This window comes from Pan paniscus, chromosome 5 (genome assembly GCF_029289425.2).
Source record: "Pan paniscus chromosome 5, NHGRI_mPanPan1-v2.0_pri, whole genome shotgun sequence".
Lineage (NCBI taxonomy): Eukaryota > Metazoa > Chordata > Mammalia > Primates > Hominidae > Pan > Pan paniscus.
Genome location: NC_073254.2, coordinates 113,832,316 through 113,859,463, shown reverse-complemented (window position 1 = coordinate 113,859,463; position 27,148 = coordinate 113,832,316). Strand labels below are relative to the sequence as shown.

At 32.8% G+C, this 27,148-nt stretch overlaps 1 long non-coding RNA gene across 2 annotated transcripts; it reads right to left on the bottom strand.

Moving 5' to 3' along the window:
* Positions 1 to 3,067: 3,067 nt before the first annotated feature.
* On the bottom strand, positions 3,068 to 14,677 carry LOC103786824 (uncharacterized). Of its 2 annotated transcripts, none has more exons than XR_004672070.3 (4): positions 14,527 to 14,677; positions 10,753 to 10,797; positions 7,019 to 7,076; positions 3,068 to 6,481 (listed from the first exon to the last, which is right to left on the bottom strand). It is a non-coding gene; the product is annotated as an uncharacterized LOC103786824 (long non-coding RNA). The 2 variants fall into 2 exon arrangements; XR_008625717.2 differs by having other exon boundaries at positions 7,019 to 7,073.
* Positions 14,678 to 27,148: the final 12,471 nt, after the last annotated feature.

Genomic DNA, 27,148 nt, shown 5'->3' with positions numbered 1-27,148 from the left:
TCTGTTTTCTGCATCTATGATAAAGAAATCTCTCACTATAATCTCTGCTGTTCCAAGAGAGTACAAGTAAAAATTTCCTCTCATTCCTGCAGCTCTTTCAGGCTTTAACCCCTCCCCATAATACAGTAGTGACTTATTCTTTAATCCATAAAAAAGCTAACATTTGGACCATTGCTGAACCTATCTTATCTCAATTTGTTCAGAATCCTTAAAGGTCAACTTAGAAGTCAAGTCACATCTTCAAATTCCAACAGAAAATGTATATGTACTTTGAACCACTTAAAACTTGTATTTATATGCTCACATTTTAAGTATTGAATGAAAACTTTTTGATGAGTAATAATTTCACTAGAGAAAAAAGAGATTTCAAAAAAGAACACAGAACTAGATGATTATTTATAGGGAAAAAGGATAGATGTAAAATAATGTCTAAAGAGCAGAGCAGGAATGTGGCAGGATTATAATGTAATAATACTGTGTTATATCTTTGTCATAACATTAATAGTGTTAAAATTGTACCCTAGGCATCCACTTTGTTATTAGATTTTGATTTGGATTATTACAGCAGTTTCTATGTGTTAACTGCTTACACTGGTTCACACATTTAAATCTATGCAAGTATCTCATTCAATCTTCACTACACTCCATAAGAATGATATCACCATCCCCATTTGATAGATACAAATGTGAAGAATAGTGATAAAAATATCTGCCAATTCTAGAGCACGAGTAGGAGGTAAATATAAGAATTATTTTACAATGCATAGGCTTTCACTATAAATTATACATTTTACTGCTTAACATGAACTTATGATCTTCTATGAAAAGGAATTTTCAGGGTTATCAAGTTTCCTAGGAAAAATAGTCAAAAGTTCTCTTAACGCTTTAAATAAAAAGAGCCCTATAAAAGGTGATATTTTTAATGAAAACACATTATTTAATAGGGTTTTTATTAGATTTTAATTATAACATTTGAAAAACAATGAACATATAATTAAGTAAAACCATTCACTGTACTTTTGCCAAGAAGCAGTGAACATAATCCATGGTATGTCTTTGTGCTTGTTTCAGTGTTTGGATTGTATTTGAGAAAATAAATAATATTAAATCACAAAATGACACATACAGCTTGACTGAGTCATTAAGTTTTCAGTTAGACTAGCAAAGAAATAAAACATCTCTTTCAGATTCATCAGAATTTTTCAGCATAATTTTTCAATTCTGAGTCCACAAAGCACAACAGCATTCTCAATAAAGTTATGGTGGAGAGGATATGTTTAATTTACTTTTCTCCAAAAAGTTATTGTAAAATAATACAGTTTTAGCCTATAGTCTCATAGTACCCTATCTTCAATTCATTGCACTTCACTATGGCATTCCTCCATTCTTTTTGTGCCTCCCTCTTCCTCTCTATTTATCCAAAACTTACCCATTTGTCAAGTCCATTATTTACCATGCCTGGAAAAGTTACTTAATAATTCATGCTAAGAACTACCCTTTTACATTTTATATCACCAATATTAACAATTTTTCACATATTAACACCATTGTTCACAAATTAATGTGTATTTTATAATCATAAAACTTTAAGTTCTATGAGGATATTGATTTTTAAATTAATCCTACCACAAAACATAACATTTTTAGGTTATAATAGATAATATATGTTTACTAAATTGAATAAATTGCCTCCATGAGATAGGTGGGTCCAGCCAGAGTGCATCCATTCAAACCTCCCTTAAGATAAAGCAAGTTCTCATGACTCATGTTATTGTAGAATGATAGATGTGAATGCAAATCTTTTCTCTCATCTTTTGCATAACTTCAAGGAAATTCCTGTGGCAAACTCATGGATCAGATAACAGAGAAGATTCTATGATTGCTGTAATTACAATTCTATTATTGCTGTAGTTCTATTTTATCTAAACACTTTGCTACATCTTGATGAAGTTCTGAGGCATTTCTTATAATACCAATGAACTAATGTATACAGGGAAGCCTCCTATTCCAGACAGCTGATCATGACACAAACAAGATAAGATAAAAATTCTCCTCTCATGTATTATAAAACAATAGCTAAATTCATATAATACAGACATAATTATTTTGCTTTTCCAGTTTAAAATTGAAAACCACTATGGTTTTCCTATTTGAATACATAATATATGTCCTCTCTCTCACATAAGTATATCTGAATGGATGAGGAAGACCACTCTTCCAATGATGACCAATCCATTAATCGACTGAATCAATCAGACAGTCTCTTCTGACAAACTGGAGACAAAGATTCTCAAAAGATAAGAAGACACTTAAGACAGAGAAAAAAGCTAAAACCAATCCATTATCAAAATATGATAGTCCACTTTTTTTTCTTTCTGATGCCATAATCGGCTTTTATTCTATTAATATTTGCATAATAAATCTCACTTTACTTGGGCAACATTGAGCAGGCTTATGGTCATTGAAATTAAACAAGACCCAAATATTAGTATTTATTACTTGTGTTGGAATTGCGGTACATTCTCAGAGAAAACCTAGAGAATGTAGAACTACTTTTGGGTCAAGTTGGCCTTATGTCTTAAATTGGGAAATAAGAAGTTTTCATCTGTAGTCACTTGACATTACATGTCCACTAAGGTGGTAACATTGGGGAAACCAAATACTTTCTTCCATAGGATAGTCCAAATGGATTAGTAATACAGAGATATGTGAGATAGATAATTACTTATCAAAATACTAGGCAAGATTTTGAGAAAATAATTAACTTAATTGCTGGATTGGCAGTATTAACACACAAAAAGAAACACACCCATCTTGCAGTAAGAAGCCTTTACTACCTATAGTCAACATGCTGAGGTCTCTAAAAAACAAATACAGAAGGAGGTTCACATCATTTCTAAATTTTTCCCAACATTTTCTATTATGATAACTTTAAACATACAGGAGTATTATAGGAATTATACTATAATACCTGTACACCTGATGTCTAGATTCAGTAATTGTTAAATTTTAACTATATTATATACATGCTATGTACTCAATTGTTTTAGCAAAACTTGTTTTCTACATTGCTCATAGGTTTCAGATGTCTGATTTCTTTTTCTCTAAATCCTTCATCATGCATTTTCTAAGAATAAGATATTTGCCTATATAAATGTCATTTGCATACTTAATAAAATTAGCAGTAATTTCCTAAAATCCTCTAATATCCAGTTCTTACTCAAAATTTTTCAAACCTAACAATTTAGCATGAAACTGATAGAACTAAGAAAAACAAATAATAAAATTCATAACTATGGTAGAAAAAGAGACTCACATAAGTAGCTTATTTGTCAAGGTAGAAAACATTGGAAAGTAGAAAATATTTTGAAATGTATATATTGCAAAAAAGTACATTTAATCAATTACTTAAAAATTTCTGTAAAAAGTTAAAACAGCTAATTAATGTTCCCCCAAATTGAAAATGGAAATAATAAAAACAAAAAAGATTAAAAAATTGAAAAAGGAAATACCAAATATTATTTTAAAAAGAGCAGAATTTCATGAACTAGAAAACCAACAAATGAGAAAATATAATTTACAAGTCCAATTTTTCTTTTTTAAAAAAATTAATAACATTAACAATCCCATAAAACTGGACTAAAAATAGGTATTAAAAGGGCCCAAATGTTAATAGTAACAATGAAAAGGATAAAAACATTACATCAATAAAATTGGTGAAAAGAAAATGAGTATGGTAGATTGACTGCAAAAATGGCTTCTGTGCTTTTTCCCTCTGTCTTTTCTTTCACAATGTGACTTTGCAGGTCCTCCTATAGAGAGGTTGATTCTACTTCCACATCCTTTGAAGTAGGTCTTGTAGTTTTCTTGACCGACAAAATGTGGTGTAAAATGTTGATGTGTGAGTTCTAAGCAAAGGTCTCAAAAGGCCTTCCATGCTTCTAATCTCTCTTCCTCTTTCTGTTAGGCCCCTACTTTCTCCTTACGAACAAGCTCAAGTTGGTCCAAATGGATGAGAAACCATGTGAAGCAAAATCATTTGAGCCATAAAGGCATAGCTGAGGCTCCAGACATGTAAGAGGGCCCAGCCAAGAAAAGCAGAGCTGCTCAGCTTAACACAATTGACTGCTGCTGTGTAAGTGATCCCTCCAAGCCCAGCTCAGACTACAAGAACTGTGCCATGTTGCCAAGCAGAAAGTGCAATTCCAATAAAAACAAATTAAATAAACAAATAAGTAAACATGTAATAGTGAAAAGGCAGAACCAAAATTCTCACTATTTGCACATAACATGATGTCTTCACACAGAAAATCCCAAACAAATCTACATTTAAACTAAAATTAATGAATTTATGTAGCTCACTAGACCACAAAACAAAACAAAACAAAAAAATCAAATCCATCCACACAAAGCAGTATATATTGTTTTAAGCCAGTAAATCTTAAGGTAGTTTATTTCACAGGGTGATTGTGGGAATACATAATCAAAAAAATCAGAATATTATAAACAAATTTATGCCAATAAATAGAAAAAAATAAATAAAACTCTTAGAAAAACACAGATTTTCAAAACTGATAGAAGAAATAAAAAACCTAATTAGAACTGAATTTAGAAACCTATTAGAATTGAATCTAATTAAAATAATTATCTGGATAAAACTCCATATCCAGAAGAAACTCCGTATGCAAACCTTTAAACAAATAATAAATTATACCAGTCCTAAATAGCCACTTTTATAAACTGAGAATATGCCACATTCTTTTTATTGAGTCCAGCATAACCTTGATACCAACATCCTAAAAATATAATATATTTCATGATTAAGTACAATGATAAACAAAATATTATCAAGAAAAATTATCAATTAATAAAAACACAATGTATAAATTTAAAAAATGAATTTATTTCAGGACTTCAGGGGTGGCTTAAAATTTTTAGATCAATTAATACAATTTTCTAAATTAATGAAAAAAAGAATTATAATAATCATCTCAAGTCCCATTTGTAATATTAAATAACAGAAAACTAGAAATAAAATAGAATTTTCTTAGTCTGAAACAAGGCATTTATTTTAAAAAGAAAAGAATTATCAGATTTAATGGTGAAATAATGAAAGATGTATGACTTCTGTAATGAGATAAGGATATCTCCTATGACCCATTAATAACTATCTGGCAAAGCCTAGCCAGTGCAATAAGCCAAATAATTATATTGCAGAAATAAAAATCAACTTATGTGCGGACATGATTTTTTTCATAGAAAATTCAAAAAAATATACCTCAAGTTATTGGAATTAGTTAATTGAGATGATCACTGAACTGGACATGAAGCTAGTATAAAAATAAATTGTAGTTACATATACTAGCAACAAACAATTAGAAAGTAAATTTTTTGTTTGTTTTTAATGATATCATTTATAATGGCATGGATCTAATGAAGGCTAAGTGGAAACTTCAAGTAGAAAATAAACCATTGTTAAGAGATATTAGAACAGATAAAATAAATTGGGATATACTATATTTATGAATTAGAAGACAATTCTCTGTTATATATAGATTCAACATAATCCCAATAAAAATGGTAGTGTTTTTTGAAAGGGATGGGAAATGACAAGCTGATTCTAAAAGATATGTAGAAATGCAAAGCAGGAAATAATAAAGTCAGTCTCGAATAATTACAAATCAGCAATTTTATACTAATAGCTAAAAATCATCTTATAACACTTTGCTATAAACAGTGTGGATTGAAACAAGGATTGATAAATACACCAGTGGAACAGAATACAGGGTTTACAAACAAACCCACAAAAATGGAGAAACCTAATCTATGACAAAGGAGAAACTGTAGGGCCATAGAGGAAGCTTCATCTTCTAAATAAATAATGCCGCCTAAACTGGATATGTATATAAAAATAATGTTGGCACCTATGTCAGACCATATGTTACATTTCATTTTAGATGGCTTGAATTTCCAAATGTAAATAAAAAGTTAAAATGCTTTTAGAAGACTTTGAAGAAGAATTTTTCCAAGATTGCAGTAAATTCTTAAAAAAAAAGTCAATTTTTTAATATATTCAGGAGGTACATGTACAGGCTTGTTACATGTGTATATTGCATGATGTTGAGGTTTGGGGTAAAAATGATCCTGTATCCCACATGGTGAAGATAGTACGCATCCGTTTTTTAATCCTGTTAGTCCTCGTAATCTATTGATGCATCTTTATGTCCATGAGTACCCAATGTTTAGCTCCCACTTTTAAGTAAGACCATGTGGTGTTTGGTTTACTGTTCCTCTGTTAATTCACTTAGGATAACGGCTTCCAGCTGCATCCATGCTGTTGCCTCAAAGGACATGATTTTGTTCTCTTTTACGGCAGCATAGGATTCCATGGTCTATATCTACCATATATTTTTTAATCCATTCCTCTTCCCTTTTGATAATCACCTTGGTTGATTCCATGTCTTCACCATGGTGAACAGTGCTGTGATAAACACACAAGTACATGTGTCCTTTTGATAAGAATTTATTTTCTTTTGTATATATAACCAGTAATAGAATTGCTGGGTAGAATGGTATTTCTCTTTTATGTTCTTTGAGAAATCTCCAAACTGATTTCCACAGGTGCTAAACTAAATTACATTCCCATTAACAGTATATAAGCATTCCCTTTCCTCTGTAGCCTCACCAGCACACCTGTTGTTTTTTGACTTTTTAATAATAATCATTCTCAGTGGTGTGAGATGTTATCTCACTTTGGCTTTTATTTGCATTTCTCTGATGATTAGTGATGCTGACCATTTTTTTATATGTTTAGAAACTTAAACAATTCAACAAGCAAAAAACCAATAACCTCACTAAAAAGTGGGCAAAAGACATGAACAGACACTTCTCAAAAGATCACAGCAAATTTTGATGGTGTACCATTTGTATCCCCCAGCCCTCCTCTGAATACACCTACCTGTATTATGGACTGGTTCTGTACGTGCAGATAAATTTTCACATTAAGCACTGAGCTTACCTTCTCTGTGTCAAGATTTTCTCTGGCAATATTGGTTGAGGTAATGATGCTACTCCTGCTAGGAACAATAATATCTGAATCAGCACACCATTTATGTTTTACTGGTATTATTTTCCAATTTTCCCAATCAGTATAAGCTAATTAGCCTCATAAAGATGTGTATTGTAGCGGAACACACTATACTTCTTAGGAAATATACTTTTTATTGAATTCTGCAGAAAGCAGATATTGTTAACTTTCCCCACTGTTAGTGATGATAAATTTGAATACTTCATTAAGGCAGTGACCACCAAATGTTCTCCATTATTTTTTAAAAATGTTTTTCAAATTGCAAATAATCTGGAAGTGACATTTTATGATCACATGAATCCTCCTCTCCAAAATAATTCCCTTTTAATTTTAGGTGAATGATAATTTTTGCCTGAGTCAATCATTTCATTAACAGTTGAAAAATGTTAATTTTTTTAAAAAGTTATTACCTTATGTTGTTCTGTAAAAATATTTTCCTCACCACTTGGGATTCACTGTATCTCCTCATTACACAAAGTAAATGTCTGGTTTCCATTTAATTATCAATTTTTAGCGTAAGAAATTGGTGTTGTAACTACTTTTGAAGATAGAATACTTGTTATATTAATTTGGTTTTATTATTCTTGCCTCTTTTTTTTTTTTGTAGAAAATCATGGCTTTCTTTTTCTTATTCTTTGAGGGGCAGGGTCTCACTCTATTGCACAGGATAGAGTGCAGATCACAGCTCACTGCAGCATTGAACGCCTGAACTCAAGCAGTCCTTCCACCTGAGGTTCCTGAAGCGCTTGTGACTTTTTATTTCTTCATCCTTTCCTTCTCTCTCTCTCCCTCCATTCTGTCCTTCTTTTATTCACTTGATTCTTTTTTTTTTTTTTTTTTGACTTTTAAGTTCAGGGGTACATGTGCAGTTTTGTTACATAGGTAAACTTGTCATGGAGGTGAGTTTTAGAGATTATTTTATCACCCAGGTATTAAGCCTACTAACAATTAGTGATTTTTCCTGATCTTCTCACTCCTCCCACCCTCCACCCTCTAATAGGCCTCAGTGTGTGTTGTTCCCTTCTATGTGTCCATGTGTTCTCATCATTTAGCTACCACTTGTAAGTGAAGACATGCAGTATTTGGTTTTCTGTTCCTATGTTTGTTTGCTAGGGATAACAGAATCCAGCTCAATCCATGTCCCTGCAAAAGACATGATCTCATTCTTTTTTAGGGTTGCATAGTGTTCCTTGGTGTGTATGTACCATATTTTCTTTATTCAGTCTATCCTTGATGGGCATTTATGTTGATTCCATTTATTTGCTTTTGTGAATATTGCTGCAATGAACATAATTGTGCATGTGTCTTTATAGTATAATAGAATTATTTATATTCCTTTATATTCCTTTAGATATATACCCAGTAATAGAATTGTTGAGTCAAATAGTATTTCTGCCTTTAGGTCTTTGGGAAATCACCACACTGTCTTCCACAATGGTTGAACTAATTTACACTCCCACCAACATTGTATAAGTGTTTTTATTTTCCTCCACAACCTCGCCAGCATCTGTTTATTTTTTCTTTTTACTTCTTAATGGTAGCCATTCTGACTGTTGTGAAATGGTATCCAATTGTGGCTCTGGTTTGCCTTTCTCTAATCATCAGTGATACTGAGCATTTTTTCATAAGAGTTGGCTATATGTGTACATTCTTTGGAAAATGTCTGTTCATGTCCTTTGTCCACATTTTGGTTTTTTTTTTTCTTGTAAATTTGAGTTCCTTGTAGATGCTGAATGTCAGACCTTTGTCAGATGCATAGTTTGCAAAAATTTTCTCCCATTTTATAGGCTGTCTGTTTGCTAGGTTGATACTTTCTTTTGTTTTGCAGAAGCTCTTTAGTTTAATTACATCACATTTGTCAATTTTTGCTTTTGTTGAAATTGCTTTTGGCATTTTCCTCATGAATCTTTTGCCTGCGCCTATGTCCTTAAAGGTATTGCTTTTCAGAGTTTTCATAGTTTGTGGTTTTACATTTAAGTCTTCAATCCATCTTGAGTTAATTTTTGTATATGGTGTAAGGAAGAGATCCAGTTTCAATCTTCTGCATATGACTAGCCGGTTATTCCAGCACCAATTATTGAATAGGGAATTCTTTCCCCATTGTTTGTTCTTGTCAGGTTTGTTGAAGATCAGATAGTTGTAGGTGTGTGGTCTTATTTCTGGGTTCTCTGTTCTGTTTCATTGGTCTATGTGTCTGTTTTTGTACCAGTACTATGTTGTTTTGGTTACTGCAGTTCTGTAGTATAGTTTGAAGTTGAGTAGTGTGATGCCTCCAGCATTATTCATTTTACATAGGATTGCTTTGGTTCTTCAGGATCTTTTTTTGTCCCATATGAATTTTAAAATAGTTTTTTCTAGTTCTGGGAAGAATGTCAGTGGTAGCGTAATAGAAATAACATTGAATCTATAAATTCCTTTGGGCAATACAGCCTTTTGAATGATATTGATTCTCCTGTCTAACTAAAATCTTGTATCCTTTGACCAATATCTTTCATCTCAATCTTCCACCTTCTCCCAATCCCTGGTAACCACCATGACACTCTCTGTTTCTATGAGTTCAAAGTTTTTAGATTCCATATATAAGTGAAGCCATACATTACTATCCTAGCTTATTTCACTTAGCATAATGTTCCTCATGTTTATCCATGCTGTTGCAAATTGCAGGATTTTCTTTTTTAAGGCTAAATAATGTGCCATTTTTGTGTTCATGTGTATACATATAGAAATGTATACCATACTTTCTTTTTACATTCATTGATTGATGGACACTAATGTTAATTCCATATCTTGGCTGTTGGTAAACAATTTCATAATTAACATGGGAGTGTAGTTACTCTTTGACATATTTTATAAATATTATGAGTTCATATGAAAGTATCCAAATTAAATTAGTTATTACAAGTTGTTAGTTAATTTTCTTGAACTTATATTTGTATCTCTTTTCAATTACATTTAAACTTTAATTCCTAACAATATTAATATAATTACTTGTTTGCTTTATCCTATATTTATACAATTATTTCAAATTGTATTATCAACATAAGTATGAACAGTAACCTAATAAGTAAGTGTAAGATTATTTTGCAGATTATTAAATGTACTATGTTACTAATATCAGAATTTGTTTGATAAAAATCTGCCTCATGCAAGTGAGCACAGAAAAACAATCTGCAGAGAGAACAAATAAAAAGACAATTTAAAAGAGAAGTGAAGATGTGAGACCATGTATCCCTAGGTATCACAGAGAATATCCTTGGTTCATTTTTGATTGATGTCTTTCTAAGTCTTTGTTTCAGGATACCCTGAGACCTATTGCTTGATTCATCTTTGGTTATTATGACATATATTTTAATATATTAAATATTTTAAGAATAAATATTTAATAATAAAAATGTTAATATTCCACCATGACCATAGTTTCTTTTTTTTTTCTTTGCATGTTGTTTGTTTGTTTCTTGGAAGTAATTAATACCTTGAAAAATAAAAAAAATTCATTTAAAAGTTGATAAATCTAATAATTGGGGCTATGACAAAACTAGCACAAAGGCTCACAACTAGGATAAATGAGTACTAGGTTTGTTTAACACTATACTGATATTATCCTTTAAAATATTAGACATTTCCTATTTTCCCAGATGATCCAAGAACTTATTTTCAAGGCTTACCTTGGCTCTTTGGTGTGAAGTAAGTTCATTACCAGAATTTTTTTCCTGCAAAAGATTTGACCATTGAGAATATATCTTATGAGCAGAGGAGAATATTTTGGAAACTATGCAATTGTGAAAAACTATAGCTCAAATGCATTTGACCTCTTACAGTTAATCCAAATAATTAAGAACTAAATATGCAAGAATCACTACAGGCATGAGCATCAAAATAGGTCTGTTTCTAGTGATACCAACTTAGCAGCAGGAGTCATTGGAAAATAACAAGAAATTTTTTGCTTTTTACTGTTTTCAGAAGAGTAGAACTCTCTCAGCATTAAGTTTTTCATGTCAGCCAAAGTGAAAAGAAGGAAGAACCAAAGCTTTCCTACATTTGCTTTACTTTATGCCTATCTCATATGAGAATTTTAGCAAAGTTTTCTCTCTGGATTATAAAAACAGAAATCTGTTTGTGGTAGATAAGTGGGAATCTATATAAGAATATGTATAATTATAGCAAAAATTAATTAGTTGGTGATTTATAAATTTTACGTGCAGTTTGTCTAGAACTTTTATGGTAATCATGACATTAATATTTTAGGAGTCAAATAATCCACACAACACAAATCTATTTTCAGTAACTTTTAGTACCTCACATGTTAACTTCTAATTGTTAATTTTACTTCAGTGCCCTACTAGGACCATTTCCTCATTTGTATGCAGTTTTATAAAGTTTTTGGACTATTTTAGACTTGTATTTGAAGAACTATTTTTTAGAATATTTTAAAATATACATTGCTGAAAAGCAATTTAAAAGTACATGATAAATGATATCTTTAAAATAAGCTTCAAGTTTTGATAGAAGCAAGTAGTTAGTGGCCAAAAAGTGACTTTCTTTCTATGACAATTCCAGAATTATATGTAAAGCCATGGACAATAATATTAGCTGTTACCTGCACAAAATGTGCCTTATTTTCCAAGTCAATCATTTATCTTTTATGGATCAATTTCTAACTTCATTCAATAAATTTTTCCTTACTTTCAAACTGCTTACTTACATTACCTTCTAGCAAATTGTGATAATATTGTTAATTTTAAGGCAGATAGAGTTAGAATTAGTGTATCCTCATAATGTAATATTTTACTATTAAAATATTATATTAGTATCATATATATCAACTTTTTAAATAATTAAATGAATGTTTTCATATAACAGTAAAGAGTATATAAAATATAATCATATGATTGATATGAGATTGATTATTTTTAAAAGGAAACTACCATTTCATTGATAGAAAGAAGTAAATTGTGTAGAGTCATTTTAGGATTAAGCACCTGCAATATATTCTGATATCCAAGAACAGAACTAGGCTGAAGCTAAAATGAAGCCTTGTGTGATCATTTTCAGCATTATAATTTTCTGCAAAATTTGAGTGATTTGCAAAACTGTGATAGATTTCCCTGAATAGGATGGTGGCAAAGGCTTTGTAGATTCAAAAATAGTTTTGCTGAGGCAATGAGAAGTAATACTATCAGATGAGAAGTTGGTTTACCAAGCTAAAAAAAAAAAAAAAAAAAAAAGCTGAGAAAAATTTTGCCTCTAAACATTGCAAAGTCCTACTTCCCTTATTTTTGTATAATTATTTTTCATTTTGCTCTTAATATTTCTCTACTGAGGAAAAATATAATTGTATTTGCAATTCAATAATTAAAGTTGTCATTAAACAATAAAAATTTTATAAATGTAGTTATCAAAAGTGAGTTTACATTTCTGGAATGATTTGAGAATGTTTCTAAACTAAAATATATAGATGTTGTCATTAAGCTCCTGCTTATAAGCGAAAACATGCAGTATTTGGTTTTCTGTTCTTGTGTTAATTTGTTAATGATAATGGCTTCCAGCTAATACCTGAATGATGAAAAATTCTGTAAAACAAATTGCCATGACACAAGTTCACCTATGCAACAAACCTGCACACGTGCCCCTGAACTTAAAAATTAAAAAAAAATCTAAATTAAGAAAAATATTTTTAGATGCTGGGCTTTTGAATATTTAACACAGGACAATATCTCATAAGCATGTTTTCACCTTCTCTGAAGTAATATTACCCTCTGTTTTTGCTAATGCTTGAAAAAGTTACTTCATGTAAAATTTTAATATTTATAGTTGTTGATAGGATGATAAGGCTCCTATCATAAGAATATCAGCTACTTCATTATGGCCAGAACCAGAAGTCCCAAGTACAGGCAAATCATAACTTTCTTCAAAAGTGTATAGCTTAAACAATTTCTAACGTTTTTATAATTGTAATATCTCATTTGAAAACTTTCAGTTCTGATATATTTTTATTTTTCCTACAATTCTTAGAAACTGTTGAAGGGAGCATAAGCTTCCCAAATGAGCTAGAATTTCCGTAAACAATAAAGACTCTGAACAAAACTTATTCCTTGACTCATTTAACTGTAGACCCAGTTGAAGCTTTCAATCAATTATGGTTTTAATTTAAAGTAATAAAAATAACATCTTCCTAAAAATTAAATTGAGGCAACTAAATATTTTGTGTCAGTTCTAGAATCCTCATGAGATATCATAATACTTGGTCACTGACAATAGACACTGAATTTACATGTAAAACTTAGAGGCAAAAGGCTTCATATCCCATTATGTGTTCCCTCAGTCATGAAACTGAGACTTTTTAGAAACTGCAGTATAGAGATTTCATGCTTATTAAGGAAGGCCAAAGTGTGATGATCCAATGAAATGTGACCAGTTTGGAGGGAAAGAGTCACCCTTTACAAATGGTGAAGGATTTAATAATTTATTTAAAATTTAGGAACATAAAGAATGTTAATAAGAATCCTACAATACATATTCAGCAGGCTAAACTGCTTAAAATTATGCCAGTAAATAGATTATTTTTTATGTCGCAGGAATTTGTTGTTTTAAACTAAGTGCTGGAGAGAGAAGAGGTCACAAATGCACTTTTTTTTTTTTTTCCAGTTTAGGCCATAGGTTTTTCTTGCTTGAATCCTTAAACAATTCAAGGATTCAGTAATTTGGCTGTGGTTTAGGTTCTTGATTTCCTGCCAAACTTCTTGTTGTTCAGAACAGGCAAAAATACATCTATTTTGATCATAATTATGCCAAGCATCTTTAACAGCCTATACACAAGACATAAAGAAAAAGTGAAAGGAAGATGCTGACTTAATTCAGTTGAAGACTTAATTAGGAACTCAATTCTATCAGACATTTAATATTGTATTTTATTCTCATATTTTTCTAATAGAAAATAATGGCATGGCAATTGTATATGATTATGAATAGCTATTTATGGAACCGGTTCTTGCATCTACACTTAATTACATTTTGTTTGGAGGTTAACATATTACAACTGTAGCTTTTATTTCAATCTATTCTTATAGTTTTTCTTTCTCATTAGGACTTAGATTGCTGGTTTGTAGGATCTCTTGCTTATGATTTTCTCTATTTCTGTTTTCTATTTCTAGGCCTATTCTCTAGTGCATTATTCTTGATGACTTTTAAGTCATTTACGGTTAGAAGAAAAGCAATAATTCATTTTTGCTGTATGCTGAAGTCTTGATAAACAATGTATTTTTATGCTAAATGAAAACATGCTGTATATTTTGTGATTCCTAATGAATACATTTGATTTTTGTTTAGCTTGTCTTCGTCTTTACCCTGCTACCTACCTATTCTGCTACAGGATCATAATTCCTAAAGCCTACCCACCTCAAGTCACACAAATATACATTGAAATAATCATGGATATTCACCATAAACATGGAATTGTTCAGTATGTTTCATCGCTTCATGTTTCTTCCTATCCTGCAAAATAATTTACAGTCATTCCTTTATTTACAAATATCATAGAACTAATGCCTTTTATGTAACCAATAATAAGTCTCAAGAAAGATGAGACTAGATTCATGTTTCCATTAACATCCTTACTTGACAGCAGCATGATTTCTGTAACATCTAACACTATACCTGACCTAATCGTTTTCACTATTTAGTAATCCCTTGCTAAGTACTTTACAAAGTTACTCTAAATTATACTGGATGAGACTATTTAAATAAATAAATCACATAATTGCATTTTATTATTATTTTATATTACCTAGAAATGAAGTCAATATTATACTTCATAAATTGAAACCATGTCTTGCTAACATGTTACGATATTCCAACCAACAAATAGGTTCTTATTTTTATTCATGGGATTCTGTAATCAATAACTGGCTGGTAAAGAATATGTCGAAATCAATCAAGTTGTAGATACACACTCAATGGATGGATAAAGAGAGGCACTAGGTCTGCTCATAAAATTACACTTTCCATCTGACAATAGAAGCTATTTTTTCATTAGAGTTCCAAATATCTCAGTGTTTGGGGAAGTCTCCAGGTAATATATGCAGTGAAGAATATTACTAGGCACTGGGAAACAATAGGCTTCCATCAATCAACATATATTTGAATATGAACAGCTTTTAGGGAAGCTTTGGGTATTTTTTTTTCACTGACATTGATGTTAATTAAGTATCATAATTTAATGAACCCCCAAGAAGATTGACATTTGTACAATTAATCTTCACCTGGCACACAAACCTGATCCTCTGAATCAGAATTTCAGACAACGGGTACTGCCGCTGTGCACATACAATTCTGACACCGACTTGGCTTCTAAGTCTCCCATTATATTCCTAAGCATGGCAGCATAAAATAAATGAAGCTAGACAAGGCTTCAGACACAATCTTGCTTTACTCACTTGAGATGAGTATATAGAATGAGTAGGGACACCATCAACTCTGCTAAGGTTTACTAAAAATCCAGGGCAGCCATGGTGGGATGACAAAATAATAATTTATAAAATGTCTTCCATTATATTTGCATATGTTTTTACATGCATTCTCATTTATTCTAGATTCTGGTTGAGGTATTTGCTTTTATCTGCTCAAATTTACCGAGTAATTTCCCACTGGAGGACTCATTACCTCTGAATTTTTATTCCGCCTTTGTTTGGGGGATAAAATGCTCAGCTTTCTTAAAATAGTCACTGGCCAGATAATACACTCACAATGAATGGCTTACTCCAGTGTTTTTCAGCTTCTAGGGTGACGCACTGATGGGTTTTTTATAACAATTTGTTGAAGTGTAACTAGCATTTGTTTACTTATGGAATGGAATGGAGTAGACTAAAGTAGACCAGAATAGAATAGAACAGAATAGAGTGAATTGCACATAGTAAAGCTAAGTGTTTTTCAGTTATATAGATGTGTGTGTATCTGCATTAGATTGTAATGCAACATGTATTTTTGCATGTATTTATCATTGTGGGTTGCCAAGTTAAAAACATTTGAAAGTCACTTGCTTTTTCTAATCAGGACTCACTCCAGGAGACAAGGTATTATAGCCAAACTGCATGACTGATATGTAAGAGAAGTGAAATGGATAATGAGAAGACAACTCCAATGCCTACAATGATGAAATTGTAACATGACCCCAATTTTTAACCTCTCCCCTTAAATTGCAGATAAGATCTATGGATATGATGAGATTACTCCTGAGATTAGGTTACTTTTTTTTTGAGACAGAGTCTCGCTCTGTCGCCCAGGCTGGAGTGCAGTGGCGCGATTTCGGCTCACTGCAAGCTCCGCCTCCCGGGTTCACGCCATTCTCCTGCCTCAGCCTCCCGAGTAGCTGGGACTACAGGTGCCTGCCATCACGCCCAGCTAATTTTTTTGTGTTTTTAGTAGAGACGGGGTTTCACCGTGTTAGCCAGGATGGTCTCGACCTCCTGACCTCGCGATCCGCCCGTCTTGGCCTCCCAAAGTGCTGGGATTACAGGCATGACCCACCGCGCCCAGCCGAGATTAGGTTACTTTATAATGCAAAGATGAATGGATTTTGCAAATATAATTAAGATTTCTATTGAGTTGTATTTGTGTTAATCAAAAGAAAGATTATCCTAGGTGGGTCTGACATAATGACATGAGCCTTTTAAAAAAGGATCTAGAGGTAAAAGAGAAGAAGCAGTAGTAGATTTGCTTTCCTTGGCCTTTGAATATCAAATTGCCATGTGGAGAGGGTCATGTGGCAGGGAATAGTGGATGAGTTCTAGAAATCAAGAGCTTCTATCCTGCTACTACAAGGAAATGAATTGTAGCAACAACCAAGGAGCTGAAAGGGGATTTTTAACTTCAGATAAGATTGCAGTCTCGCAGCTGACACCTTGATGTCAGCCTTGTGAGACACAGAACAGAGGAACCAGTTAAGGTGTGGTCAAACTTCAGGGGGAAAAAAAAATCCTGAGGTAATACATGAGTAGTAAGTTACTAAATTTATGAAAATTTGCTATACAGCAATAGAAAACAAATATAGTTGTCTATCTAGATTCTAGAAGTATGGTATCCCTTTGTCACAAAGCCCTAATTGATCACTACTGGGAGAGACAACATTTGTTTTTACTATCCAATTGAGTTTCTGCAGCCAGATCTATAATTAGTAGTTCGCTTCACACTAGTGCATGTCAAATGAGTGTCTTTCCCCTCCTGACTTTTCATTATATGCCCTAATCCTTGTGAAAAGCACAGGGAAAAATACACCTGGGTAAGAAGGAGCTTTTGGAATATAATCCTCACATATTTGTAAAGTAAATAATATTAACCTGCTTTGCAGTGAGAAAGCTAGAATTCAGAGGGGTTCAGGGAATTTTTTTTTTATTTTTTATTTTTTTGGAACACATAGCTGCTATAACTAAGTCTTACAGTCTCTCTAAAATTATTATTTTCTCATTCAATTTCTCTTTTTTTTTTTTTTTTTTTTTTTGAGACAGAGTCTTACTCTGTCGACAGCCCAAGCTGGCTTGCAGTTGCTTGATCTCGATTCACTGCAACCTCTGCCTCTTGGGTTCAAGCAATTCTTCTGCCTCAGCCTCCCGAGTAGCTGGGATTACAGGCGTGCACCATCATGCCCGGCTAATTTTTGTATTTTTAGTAGAGATGGGATTTCACCATGTTGGCCAGGCTGGTCTCGAACTCCTGACCTCATGATCCACCTGCCTCGGCCTCCTAAAGTGCTGGGATTACAGGTTTGAGCCACTGCACTCAGCTCAATTTCTCAAAGCAATAAGAAATTTAATTTGTTCACTGTAAAGCAGAGTTCAAAGTAAGATTAGTTGTGTGATTTTAGCAAAGTTATCTAACCTAACTGAACCTCTATCTTCACATTTCCATATTTGGCATGCACGTGTGTGTGTGCGCGCCTGGGTGGTGGGGGGAGAGAGAGAGAGAGAGAGAGGACAGTGGTATTTCAGAGTTGGAAATTAATGAGATGATTACTGAATACATACTTTAAAATTACTTTAATCACTGTCCAAATTCTGTAAGCTGTCTTTATTATGTAACAAAACAGTTTATAATTTAATTTCAAAGTTAAAGTGGACTAATATCCCCCAGCAATTCAGTAAAACCTTTGCAATGCAATTTTTCACTAACTGAAAATTTAGGATGATTTAAATAGAATGAGATCTGAAATTAAAGAGGGAAAAAAGAATAAGCTATGCATACTAAAAGAGAAGAGAAGATATCCAGAAGAAATTTAACATATTTAAAAACATTTTATTGTAATAAGATATTATTTACTATAAATTATCCTTAGATTAAAAGATCTATACCTACTAAATTTTTATTAAATATTGTCATAAATATTTGTGTATCTGACCTTACATTGAGTAACTCTTTATGTTATTTGAATTTGTCTAATTGAATTTGCTTCCTATAATTTATTTGCCACTTTAATGAGTTTTTTTGTCCAAAGCTTAAAAGTTGTAAATCAAAATTATCTGAATATGTTAAAATGTTAAAATGTCTAAGAAATTTTTGTAAAAATAAAATCTAAATCTAATTTCTAAATGATTTTTACCCTTTCCCTCCAAAAGAATCAGTTCTCATGGCTTAAAATTGTATACAAAAAGCATCATCTGACAAACAGTATTTAAAATGGGAAACAATCCATGAATATGGATCTCAGTAGAAGTTAATTGTGCACTCACAGCACACATCTGCACTAGATAGAAGCTAACCCTTTCATTAGTACAATAGAATAAGAAGGTGCCTGCTTTTGCAAATCCAAATTAATGACATTCTGGTGTCTCTGTATGTGTGCATTTATGGTTTGCATGTCTTCACTTATCAGGGATCATGGTGACAATGACTACATGACTAATATTCCCTTTTACATTCATCAAAATTTTTTTTTGCCAAAATTTATTACAGTACCTGATATATGGGAAAAGATTTTTCTTCAGATTTATAGTAACTGTTTTTAAACACAGAACGGAAGGCGTTTTTGTTGATTTTTAAAAATAATTTGTTATACCTAATATTGATATTTACATTTAATTATCACAGCATCTACTTCCAAGGGTTCTTCCAAATTCTTCTACCTTCTTTTGGATAGAAAGAAAGAAAATATTTTAGTACAGCTGTGCAATGTGCTTTGGTTTTAAACTAAGTGTTATTACAAGAGTCAAAAAGTTAAAATTTTATGAAGTTTATAAAGAAAGGAAGTTACAGTACATTAAGATTAATATATAATTGAAGAAAGAAATGTCTTTATAAATTTAGTGTAGCCAAAGTTTGCAATATTTATAAAGTCTACAAAGTGTACATTAATGTCCTGGACCTTCACATTCACTTACCACTCACTCACTCAATGACTCACTAGAGTAACTTCTAGGACTGCAAGCTTTCTTTACTCATCGTAAGTACCCTACACAAGTGTAATATGTTAAAAGACTTTAATACTGTATTTTTACTGTAACTTTTTTAATGTCTGTACATAATTGCACATAATTGTACACAATTTCTTACCATTGAGTTAAATTGGCCATAAAATTCAGTACAGTAACATGCTGTACAGTTTTATAGCCTTGGAACAATAGGCTACACCATATAGGCTGGGTGTGTACTAGGTTGTACCATCTACTTTGTGTAAGTATATGCTGTGATGTTCTGCAATGACTAAATCATATAATGACACATTTCTCAGAGCATATTCCTGTCATTAAATGACATATACTTATTTTACATCTTGTCTGGCAATTTTGGCTATTCTTTTCAGAGTAAAATCTCTGAGTTATGATTACTAAATAACCAGGTGATAACACATTGTTTTTCCAGAGGAAGAGCAGCTTGGTAGAAGAGTATATTAATTAACATTTGCCACAAAACCTCGGTAACTTTCACAGCAATAATCCTCAAATGTTTTGGTCGTAGAACCACTTTTTCCCTTAAAAACTAGATCCCAAAGAGCTTTTATTTCTGTAGGAGATATATAAATATATATATTGCTTATTAGAAAATATATTGAATTCAGTTTTAAAATATTCTTATACATAACATAAACTCATTACATGTTAAAATCAATATAATGTGTTTTATTAAAATAACTATGTTTAGAATATTAATGACAAGAGTAGCATCATTTTTCATTTTTGTAAATCTCTGCATTGCCTCACTTATTAGAAAATAGCTAGATTTTCATACCTGCTTCTACATTCGGTCTGTTGCAATATGTTATTTGGTTGAACTATACGAAGAAATTCTGATCTCACACAGACATGGAATGGGACCTTACAGATCCCTGAAGGGTCTCAGAGACATGTAATTCTATTCCTTTCATTGCTTTCATTTTCACTTTTCTTTTTTAACCACTTTACACTGATTACCCTTGGACTTTGTTTTCTTTTTTCCTTTAATGCCTTACATATTTTATTTCGTTTTCCTTTCCTTTTGTATTGTTCTTTACCTTATTGTCTTTTTAATTACTCCTTCCCTTGCTGACCTCTAGCTCCCTTCTCCACTTTTCCTTCCTCCCCTTGAAACCCTTTCTACCCTGTTCTCTTCAAGTGATATACAAAACTGAAGTGTCTTTCTAAACACGGAATTATCTTGAGAGATATTGAGAAGATATGGTATTTTTTGTATCTCCCTAAATTTTTTTTCTGTAAAGAGCACTATCCAGTAATACAGACCAAACCAAAAAAAAAAAAAAAAAAAAAAAAAAAAAGATGGTGAAGGGGATAATGTTTTATTATCCACTTTCCATTAAACTGGGGCTGGATGTAGAAAAGAGTTGAAAGAAAAGAGATTTAGGATGTATTCTGGGAGGAGATATCAATCCAAATATCTCATCTCATGACTCTTCTTCCAAAATACATCCTAAATCTTTTTTTTATCAATCAACTCCTCTTTTCTACATCTAATGCCAGTTTAATCAATGATTTCCCCTTTTTTGTGGTATTACAGCAGTCTACTAATTGGTTGTCCTACTCTTCACTTGCCCGATCACACCACCACCACCACATTAATTCTCATTCAGTGGCCAATGTGATTGTCATAGACGCTCTTGGTGATCCACTCTGATGTCCTTTTCCAGCTGGGGCACTCATTGCCCAGCTGTTGTGTCAGATGATAATAACTCACAGCTGACCATGGTCTTCTCTGGAGTATTGACTTACAGCAAATGCAAGTTCCAATGAAACTTTTTGATAAATTCCAACTTCTTCATTATTACCTACAAAATACTGCCTTAACAGGTTCCTGCCCACCAGCTGACTTTGTTTCCTGTCAGCAAGCTAGGAAAAGTCCTTACCTGGGGCATTTGCTCTTCAGTCCAGAATGCTCTTCCCCTAATATTTGTAGAGCCAGTTGGTCATGTTCAGGTTTCAGCTCCAATATAAACTTCTAGTAGTGGGGACTTTTTCACCACTCTGTCCAAATGTACCTTCTATCTTCCCTTTCTCAGTAACTCTGTTAAGTTACTACAGATGTTTTATATTTTTCAGACAATTAATTACCATCAAAAATTATATATGTATTTGTTTATTTTTATTACATCTCCTTACCCATATTAGACTTTATATTAGTACAAATAAACTTTTGTTGGCTTAACCTTTTGAGATTATATTTTTCACATCTGCAGGCATGTATTATCTAGACTGAAAATAGAACATCAATAGTATGTATCCTTTTCTTCATAAAGTTCACAATCTAGTAAAAGAGAAAGTAAAGATATACAAGTGTATTAGCTGTCTATTGCTGCAAAGCCAATTACCGCAAACTCAATAGCATAAAACAATAAACATTTATTATCTCACAGTGTCTGAGGGTCAGGAATCTAGGTGTCTTAGTTGGGTAGTTCTGTCTTGGGATCACTCACAAAGTTTCAGCCACATACTGGCTGGAGCTATAGTTATTATCTCAAGGTTCAATGGGGAGAAGTGAATATGAATATCATTCATTTCCAAGATAACTGATATTGGTGGGTTTCAGTTCCTCACGATGTGGGCCTCTCCAAAGGTTGCCTGAGCAGCCACAATATTGGCTTCCCCAGAGTGAGTAATTCAGGGAAGAGAGGAAGAAAAAGAGAGTGAGAAGAGCAAGAAAGAAATAAAATTCTGGAAGGAAACCTCAGATTTTTATAACCTAATCTTGCAAGTGAAATCTTATTACTTCTGCCATATGCTATTCAATAGAAAAGAATAACAAGTCTAGTCCTCACTCAAAAGGAGATGAATTAAGCTCTGTATTTTGCAATGAGGAGTATCAAAGAATTTAGAGATGTATCTTTTAAATGACTACAATAAGTTACCAAGGTTACATTGAAAAATTTCATTAATATAGGCAGAGCATTCTAAGAATTTATAAATATATAAGAACAAGTTAAAGTGATAAGTAAAGGTTTAAATGAAAAAATGGTTATTGATGCCTTTTGATAAATGAATATTTGATAAAAATCACTTTAGGTAGAAGAAACAAAGAAACTGCAGAATTTGATTAAGGAATAGAAAATAGTTTGATCAGGGCAAAATTTTATGTGAGAGAAGAGGATTGGTGATCTGTTGCTGAAGGAAGAAAGCCACCTATTCCTGTTCTTCTTTGATTTACAGATGGCCAGAAAATAATAAAAGAAAATAAAAAAATCTTTGCAAATGCTTATGGCTTAATCAGCATAGCCCTGCTCTTAGAGAAAGTGAAGCAGCAGCAGCTGTGTGAGATGTGATTCAGGATTCCATCCAGTTGCCTGCTTCCCAGCATCCTTACAACTTGCATAGTGCTAGACGTGCATGTATCCTTCCTTCCAGCAAGAAAATGTCTCAATTTTTCAATCGGAGCTTGCACTCCATCTGAGATTGCACCCTATTAAATTTCAATGAATAACCCATTTTATTGACTAATACATCTCAGAAGCATGATAAATACTTTTATGGCCCCTTTTATTGTGCAAGTGCTCTATCAATGTGAATATTCGGATTTGCTTTTTCAACTGAGAGTATGCTAATACATAAAACCAGGCAAATACATTACTCAGATAGACAGCTAAATCCTGGGTTGGGGTAGAAGTAAAGGAATTAGCTAATAATTTTCAAACTGATCGATTAAGTCAAAAGCTCAGACTATCCACCAGATTGAAGCTTTGTTTAAACCTTATTAATTACAAACTTGGAGGACAAAAGAAGACTGACCACAAAAGTTTAGAATTCTCGAAGTGGGCTTAAATTCTTTCATTTATCTTGGGAGGGAGCAAAGATATTACTTTTATCAAAGTTTACACAAGAGTAACCCTAATGGTGAAGTTAAGCTCCTGAGACATTTTATAGTACATAAATCTCCAATATGTGACATGTTTTCTGATGCCTCACCAAAGGCAAACATATTATAAGATGCAACTGACACACTACTTCCAAACAGAAGCCAGGGAACTGCCAACACTTGTAATGGCCAAACATAAAAACGATTAGGTCATCATATCAGATTGTTTACCTGTTTGTGTAATACTGTTGGAAAACATGTTCTGACAGTCTCAAAAACAATATAATTTTTTTGAGAATTGAGGATGACATAACCATTTTATGATTTTACAAACGTTATAAAATATAGGATCTATCTAGAGGGTAATTTCACCTTGATTTTCAATTAACCAAACAGGGTAAATACCATTAGTCACAATAACTTTTACAACCTCACTCATTATCCATCAAACTACTTCGTGGATCATTTCTGTTTTTATAGTTGGAATAAATAAGCATGGCATAAAACACATCAAGTCTTTTCGTCCTGCAGTACCTAAACTCGTCTATCTCCTATGCACATTTCAAGCTATGAAGAGTTTTTTGTATATTCTACATCCTTTAAAAAAATGGTGGGCAAATGTTTAACACAGTAAACTAAACAGTGTGGAAATGGAGAAAATTTGTGCTTATATTTAATAAAAATTAAGGGAAGTATTTATTTAGAAAATATACACTTTTAGTATTAATCAAGAATGTGCTGCAGCACACTATCAATTTCTTTCTTCTTTTTTTTTTTTTTTTTCAGACGAAGTTTCACTCTCATCACACAGGCTGGAGTGCAATGGCATGATCTCCACTCACTGCAACCTCTGACTCCTGGGTTCAAGTGATTCTCCTACCTCAGCCTACCAAGTAGTTGGGATTACAGGTATGTGCAACCACGCCCAGCTAATTTTTTTTTTTTTTTTTTTTGTATTTTTAGTAGAGACGGAATTTCAGCATGTTGGCCAGGCTGCTCTCGAACTCCTGACTTCATGTGATTGGCCTTCTTCAGCCTCCCAAAGTGCTAGGATTACAGGCCTGAGCCACCATAACCAGCCCACACTATCAATTTCCTTTTCTTTTTGTTTTTTTAAGACGGAGTTTCACTCTGTCACCCATGCTGGAGTGCAATGGTGTGATCTCGGCTCACTGAAACCTCCGCCTCCCAGGTTCCAGCGACTCTCCTGCCTCCGTCTCCCAGGTAGCTGAGATTACAGGGACCCACCACCACGCCCAGCTAATTTTTGTAGTTTTTAGTAGAGACGGGGTTTCACCATGTTGGACAGGCTGGTCTCAAACTCCTAAACACAGGTAATCCTCCCGCCTCAGCCAACCAAAGTGCTGGGATTACAGGTGTGAGTCACCCCACCTGACCCACACTACCAATTTCTAATGCTAATTGGGCACAGTCAGTTTCTAAAGCTTACTTACCAATCCTTAATAAGAAATACACACATTCTAAGGAGACAGCATTTTCTCACACTTGTAAGATAAATTACTGTTAGGTTTATTTGTGTTCCTTGTCCTCACTCACTCACACGTTTGAGCCAGTAGCTCTCATCATTAACTTCCGGGAAGGAATAATTAACCCAACGTTTTAAAGCCATCACAGGGGTCTCAATATCCGGTATTTCTCTTCCCAGTCTCACCCTGTGTTTTTTCTCCCTGTTTTGTTTTCCTTTTTTAACAAATTACCCACCATTTTTAACAGCACTGCTTCTGAAATCAGTCAACTCTACTTAAATGGTTCAAGCAATTGGATGCAAAAGTACAGTTTAAAATTTCACAGGCTCTATTTTAAAGAGGGAAAGCAAACTTCCTCAGGAAGAACAATATCCAATAAGGAGTGTGGAAAGTTTCATAAGACAGTCAGTGGTGGAAGGCTTAAAATATAGTTCCCTAAACATCTTTCATATAGACTAGCTCTTCTTTTCTCAAAATTGCTCATTTCTCAAATACTCCATCTTTCTCATAATTCCTTTAAAATGTAGTGTGCGGGTATATATATATATATATATATATATATATATATATATAGTGTCAGTATCTGAAATGAAGAAATTACGTTGTGATATCTTACCTTTAATTTTCTATTATTGTTTCGACACATAGAGTATATATCTTATCTCATTTAGAAATACACACAACCCTATGAAAGATCTTTCGGTAGCCCCATCTTAATCCTGAGGAAGGTAAAGTTACAGACATTTTTTAAGCCATCTCAAGCCTTTTAGGCATTCAGCCCCACAATGGAACTCAGCCCCCTGTCTCTTTATCTTAAGTTCAGCATTCCTAAGGTGATACCTGCTGGAATCCAAGTATTTCTCCATAATCTGAAAAGCCAAGTTTTCTGCTCTCATCTCAAATATATTTTTTTTTTGCGACTAGTGCTATGGACTGAATTGGGTCCCCCCAAGACTTGACTCATATGTTGAAGTCCTAATGCACAATGTGATGGTATTTGGAGATGGAGACAATGAGAGCTAATCAGGGCTACATGTGGTTATGAGGGTGGGGCCCTCATGATGGAATTATTGTTGTTATAAGAAGAAGAAGAGCAAAAATTGCTTTCTCTCCAACATATTATGACACAGGATGAAGATGGCTGTCTACAAGCCAGAAAGAAGACTTCTACCAGAAATTGTATTGAGTGGCACCTTGAATTTAGACTTTCCAGTTTCCAAATTTGAGAAATAAATGTCTGCTCTAAAGTTACCAGTCTGTGATTTTTTTAATAGAAGCCCAAGCTAATATAAACAGTTATACAATTCTCATCGTCATAAATTCATTAACTTAGAAATATAACCTTTTTGGGCCCCATATTTTTCTCTTGCTTAAATTTTTAAACAATTTTATTAGACTAATTAATGCTAATGATGTTTATCTGTCTCTCACTTTGATTCCCTTTTATTGATGGAATATTCACTTTTTCTTGTCTTCTTCGTGGCTTCTCAGAAGGGCTTAATAATGACTGATTTAATCAGAATGTTTGCAGAAGCAAGTATATTACGTTGGGTCACTAGGTAGTCAGTTTAAATGAAATTCATAGATACAGAAGAATCACAAAAAATAAAATCAGTTAATATACTAATTTAGTTAGGAAAGTTATTCCAATTCCAGAAACTTCAGTAGAAGTCACCATCCAGAAAACTCACTACCCTTTGCAGGAGATCAAATAAATGGTGTTTTAGTTAAAAAGCAAAGGAAGGTTTAGAACTATGGATAAGTTTCAACTAAAAACTAAATACATTATGTTATATTCTAATTTCTCACTATCATTATTAATATTCAATCATTGTCTTATAATCTGTTTGAATTATTATCTCTTTTTAAGAGGAACATGCTCATATTCATAAAACAATGGGCACCTGTCACAGGCTGGTTTACCTGAAGCAAACACTGATGTGATATTTGGGATTCATGATAGGATTCAACATATCAGATAAAATGTTTAGAATATTTTAATGCTAAAATATTCAAAGGATCATTTAAACTGAATATAGCCATTGGAAACTACAAAATAATTGTTTTTCCTTCTTTCTTTTTAATAGATGGAAATCTTTAATCTGAAACTCTTCTTTGAGAGGAGATTAATTAGTAAAATTCTAGTCCCCTCTCTCTTAGCTCATTCTGTCCATGGTAGGTGGAGTGATTTAAGAAATTTATAAATTTGAGAAAGAATAGCTGGACATACCCGGCTTCACTCTGGCCTTCTTCTTCCTCTGGGAAGCTGACCAAAGAGAATATAAGTTCTACCATGCTCTTCCCGGGCAGGCTT